Below are 6000 nucleotides of genomic sequence, written 5' to 3'. Positions count from 1 at the left end.
TCAACTGGTCCCGGTAGACGATCGAGTTCTCCTATCAGTCGCTATAGACGGGGCTTCGTCGGCTCTGAATCAGTATGCGAGATGAACGTTGGGTGCACGAGGTCTGTCTTGACTCTTGACTGACCCAGATGGCAAGTTGCTGAGTCAATAGCAGAACAAGGCTGTGGGATGCATTCAAAACAACGAGCATGTGCTTTCTGCGATGGTCTCGGCGTCCTTATCTCGTGCGAGTGAATCTCGCTGTTCCCATTCAAGCCTTTTTATCGGAATCGGGCAGACACTTCGTCCAACTGGTGCGTTCACCGAATGACATCATGGCGTCCTCGTCTGCCACCTGATTCGCCCTCTGACGCTCATTCGATTCCGTGCCGAGACCCTAAGCCGTTTCCTTGTCGGATTGATGGAAAGAGCAAACCTACACAGAATATCGAGAAGAATCGACGCGCTGCGCTGGAACTTTTGCGGTGTACTCGGAGAGGGGGGCCCCTTGACAGAAACCTGTTGGGTGGGTAAAACACTCCGAAAGATTAGATTAGGGCATGAGTAGACAACAGACACGGGAACGACATTCGCTTGTGGAAAAATCCGCTACACGCGCTGTTCCCATGAAAAAAGTCACGTAGTCCATTTGCTGCTGTCGGAAATCCTGCAACGCGGAAAGTACGTGCATCGGACACCGTCCGGACCAGCGTCCCTGCATTTTCTTGTTTTCCAACAAGATAGGTGAACGGCTCGCGGACGGCCAACGTGGATCTGATATCGAATACGAAGGAAACGAACTACCGTGCGTTATTTTTCTCGTTCTTTCAATCGTGTGAAGATTCACGCTCGGGTGACGCGCATCGAGATGACGGAGCTTCGACGAGAAGGGCCGCGTACCCGTCCAATGTTTTCCGCAAACATCCATTCGTCGCGCGGGGTCAAGGAACGTAATGACAGTGTTTGCTGAGAGCGCGACTTGGAACTCCAGGAATAATCCAATGCAGGAGAGGACTTCCGGCTCGCTCCGCATGCGTGTCCGTCAAATCAGGATAATAAGTACTTCATGGCACGCTCTATGCATACTACATGGATATTATGCATTCCCGTCTCTTCGGCTATTCTCCTTCGCGTCCTGGATCTCCCGGCGTTGCTTCCATCGTCTGGGGCCGAATCCGAGCGGGCGTCGATAAAAGATTTTCTTCTCACTGGAGCACTGGAACGCTGTTTTAAGAAGGCTTTTTGCGAAATTGCCTTTGTCCCCGGCGAGTGAGAGGGAAATACGCAAAATGTACGACGCCTCTTTCTTACTCGAAAAGTTTAACGTGCACTCGTTACGCTGCCGCCCTCCGAGCGTGCCGTCGATGGGGCCTCTGAGACTGCAACGCTACGTGCTATTTTGTTGGGTGGACCAGTCGGGTGTCGGTCCAGCGGGGACAACATACGGCAGACAGATGGCGGCTCGTTCAGGATACGAACTGAGGAGCGGAGTGTTTTGAGAGGACGGCCGGCGCGGGCGTTGGAGTTTTCTGACTTGAGCAAATCGTGAGGCGGCAAAGTTTCCAGCTGTTAGCGTGCCTGCTCGAGCTCCCACTTCAAATAAAGAAATTGAGCGAGACTTCTTGTTCTCTCTGCCGGCGCCGCCGTCCCTCTGGTACTTTCCCGAACGCAACGTATGAGCTCATACACTTGGTCACCCAGTTTTGAAGTGGCCGCCGCGACACCGGCGCACTGTGCGTCGGTCGCCAGCGACCGAGTCGACCCACCAGCGAGGAAGCGAGCTGTCGAGTACAAGGCTGGGCGAACCAGTCTCATGATGAGCTCACTTCGGAGAAAGGCTTCTTGAATCATTTGACAACGCAAGACTGATAGTCTCGATAGCAGCCAGACGTTCGCCTGACCTTCGAGATCAGCTCCGAGGCCCGGGAGAGAGTTTCCGCTCTAGAAGGGTATCGGAGCTCGAGGCAGTATTGGGGATATTCAATCGGTCAATAGGGCCCCGCAGGTCTCTCGGAGTTTCTGTGAATAATCGCGGTCTCATGAATTAGTTATCACCACCACCTATATTGAATGCCCCTACATCAGTATGTTTAGTCCGGTCTTCCGTTGCGTCAGGACGCGTCTAACCCTCTCTATGTAGACTCTAGACACATAGGACGAATTTATTCGAGCTTGGCCCCCTTCCTCGAAGTCATGAGCTTTTCGATTCGGAAAACAGATGATTTCCGGGCGGGGGAAGTTTTTTTTCGATCGCAAGACGGCACAATGTGAAACGTGTCTGCAGTAAGCCACTGGCTCTTGCTACAATCGCAGTGGACATCCTGGTAAATGTCCTGTCCTGAATTCCGTCTCTGAAAACCCGGAGGAATGAGCATGACTCGGAAGTGTGCCGGTCCCGAAAGCGAGCCGGAGCCCATAAGATGCAGCGGGGCCGAAGTTCAGCGCTGAGGCGGGCTTAAATAGAACCTAGACTTTCACAGAATTCTTCCGGAGGCCGAGGAGGGCGAAGAGCAATACGGGAGTTTCTCGCAAACTTGGGCCCGGCTGTGCTGCGGAGCGAGCCTCCCGTAGGGGCAGAACGGCGACAAGCAAACTAACGTCGTGAGAGCGTTATAGATCAATCCCTGGCCGTACCTCTAGTCTCGGCTCGCGCTGTTTGTTTCGTGGTCGGCCGGCCTATCAGTTGGTCGAGCGGTCGATTAAAAGAACAGATTCCTCCTCGTGAAGACTGTTGGTAGAGGTAGAACATGCCGGATCGTGTTTATCTATCACATTAATTGAGTGCCGAGCAATGCAGATGTATGTAGATCTTCCCGCCGTCGCTCACAATCCTCTCGTTTCCCGCCGGCTCTCGTTCTGTTCCCCCGTGGACTATCTCGGCAGCGGTCGTTCCCCTATCACGGTATCTCATTCTGCAGCGCATTTATACAGAAAGTCCCGAACATACCAATACGGCATCCGATGTGGTTGCATATGGGGAACTAATACGGCCCGTTCTAGCCACCTAATCGAATGGCATTCGTCCACGTGGGTCAGTGTACTTTGCGCGACTGCGAGGCCGGCGGATTCAACGCAAAACGAGCGGGTACAGCTGACTCGATGCTGTCAATCAGACTTACGCTCTTTGATCCCAAATCAAGAGCTCAGGCACTCCGCATAAAATTCGTCGTCGCAGCCTGATGTGAATTTCGATAATAATCAGTCAGAAGCGCTTCCCATTGGACATAAGAGGGATGGGAAAGGGAAGCGCGACGACGGCATTGTCCGTCATAGATTTGCTTCCCCAGATGGGAAGAACCGAAGAAAAAGAGGAAAACCCGGAGTCTCGGCAGATTTTCCGGAAGGACTGCGCGAAAAAGCGTTTTCTGATCGTCTGGGAGTCGTTTTCCAGCCCTCCAAAGCCGCGCTTCGGGAGGCTGCCAAAGCCTCGGAGCACTCTGTCCCTCCAGTGGAACATTCGAAATGAATTTCTTTGTTAAGTATTTGCTCGTGGCACGAGTGTCACTACCGGACTCGGAGGACTCAGCCGGCACTCGAGTCGCTTGGTAATCTGCGAGTGTCTGTCTATCTGTGTTCCAGCGTATGTGTGCTCGAATCTGGGACAAGGTTGGTCGTTTCAAGAAGAAACCAAGACACTTACAGAAAGAGTCGGGCGGAGAATCGCAATCAGGTTTAGGATGGATAGTGAAGATCCGAGCACAACAGGGAGAGACATGTCTTTAGAGTTTAGAGAGACCGCGCTCATCGGACAGGATATTCAACTATTGGTCGCCTGTCGTCTGACCGATTAAGTCAGCCGCCGTCTGTCGTGGTGTGTCGCTCCGTTTCCTTCTCAATATTTCATTCTTCGACCTCTGCCGCTCCCGCTGTGGGACAGAAAATCGGAATTCGCTAAAACCAAGGAAGCAATGATTCACTAAGTCCGGACCTGATAGCGAGTTGCGATTGAAGCGATTCAGCGTTTCCTCTCCTGGGGGAAAGTCAGCGTTCTAACAGTCCAATGAATGTCGTGAGCATACTATATCGCTCCTCGAGTTAGCTGAGGAAGCGTCCTCCCCGGCGTCGTCGGGACAATCCATTGGAAGATGAATATTCTCCACCCCGTCTCATATTCAGATTTATTCTTCAGTGTGATATGCTTGTGCATCGAAGGCATCGAATCCAGGTCCCGGAGACTCGCAAGACTCTCTGGAATCACGTTCGATCTCCTCCGCTGTTCGCGTGATTCGGCGGAACATTTCAGCTCTGTCCCCACTCTCCTCGTGAGTCATCGAGTTTGTCGTCTTCGGGGCGAATCTTGAGGCTTCGCGGAGGAACGCGACGCCCCGTGTGTTCGTGGGGGAGATGTGTCTTTTACGCACCTTTCTAACCAGGAGAATCGTGCACGCACTATCTCGTCCTTGGAAGAAATGGCATCCGAATGGGACCGCAATTTACGAAGCTTTCGGCCAAGAACGCGGAACGACTCTCCGTGGGAAACGAGGTGCAGCCGACGAGGTTGTGTGCAGCTTCCTCTAGCTGACTAGGAACGACCTCTTCCGCGGGAAGGTTGACCGGATGAAATACTGCTTTGTAGAGGATGAAGGTCACAGAGTGCTCGCAAAGTGACGTAGAACTAGATGAATAGCCGAGCGAAGTTTGGTCGGGATAGAAACATGACGGAAAGGAGTACGCCAGATGAAATTCAGGATCGAGTTGGGACCATCAGCATGGACACGCGTCTTGAACAGAAGAACCAACCTTAAGCCGACTGGAGCTGGAGCAAGGCGCGACTTCTCTCGGGCATAAAGACTGGATAATGAAGCCTAGCATTGCGACGGAGAAGAGGCGGTCAGCTAGTAGCTCCTGAAATAGTCGATCCTCCCCAACTAGGAGCTGATTGTCTCCTCGGTCTACGAACCTACGGCTTCGAGACGCTAGCGCTCTGGTCTTCTCTAGTACTCGGTCCCGATGGCTATATCCTGAGTTTCGAGAGATTCTCCTGAGTCAACCGATTCATCCACTTCCCCCTGTTGACCTCTCGGATCAGTAATTGTCTCGGTAAGTTTCTCTCAGGTACGTCGTAAAGGTCGTCGGCGGTCTCCCCAGTTCGTTAATCGGATTATTCGGCCTCGATGCTGACGCCGCTCACGTTCCACAGGAGCTACTCCCTAGACAGGAGCTACCCGCGGAATTTTTTAGGACAAACTTTCTCCCGGTCGTCGCTTTCTCATCGTCAGATTGACCGACCGTTTACTCGCCCGCCATTCTAGAGATGAGCGCTCAACGTGAAGTCAGCCGGTAGCTGACAAAGCAGATCTTGTCTCCGAAGTGAAACTGCTTTCGAAAATCGCTGAAGTGGGAGCGAGAAGTTTGGATCTCGCCTACCACGCCTCGCTTCGACGTCGTCGTTGTCGCACGGCCCAGGACAACCTACTCGTCTGATGGGGAGCTAATGTAGACGAATTGAGAAACACAGAGGGAACTGTTGCGCTTGGCGGGGGATAATTTATTATTTTACGCCACGGATCGACGTCCGGAGAACTTTCTCCGGCACACACTGATGTTGGCAAGTACACTTATTGTCAATCAGGGCTGAGGATCGAGGAAACCAGGAGCAAAATAACACCCTGCCGCACTCCGCGTCGTGTGCGGTCGATCATTTCGTGCGCGGACACCGCAGTGACGATCGCCGGAATCATCCCATTCCGTCTAAAAGTAAGAATTTATGTTCACGGCCAGTCTGACAACCCTTCTTTGCGGAGCGGTTCCGTGCTGATTTGATGGAAGTCTGTTCCAACGGAAACATTGAGAAAGATCGTTGAGGCGTCCAACTCCATAGGCTCCAGAGCTCTATAAACAGTCGCTCTGTCCCAAACATCGTCTGGAAGTCTTCTGTCCGCTCTTCCCCACCATTCCGATTCTCTTGCCGGCGCAGAAGCGAAAACGATGACGGCAGTCCCTCCCGGAGCATGCCCCTCTTTCATCTAGATATAGAGAACGGTAGTGAAATTCAGATCCTTTTTGCATATCGTCGCCTTT

The sequence above is a fragment of the Galendromus occidentalis genome, unplaced genomic scaffold (genome assembly GCF_000255335.2).
Source record: "Galendromus occidentalis unplaced genomic scaffold, Mocc_1.1 scf7180000077384, whole genome shotgun sequence".
Taxonomy (NCBI): domain Eukaryota; kingdom Metazoa; phylum Arthropoda; class Arachnida; order Mesostigmata; family Phytoseiidae; genus Galendromus; species Galendromus occidentalis.
The sequence above is the reverse complement of the archived record's forward strand: the minus strand, read 5'-3'. Positions refer to the sequence as shown.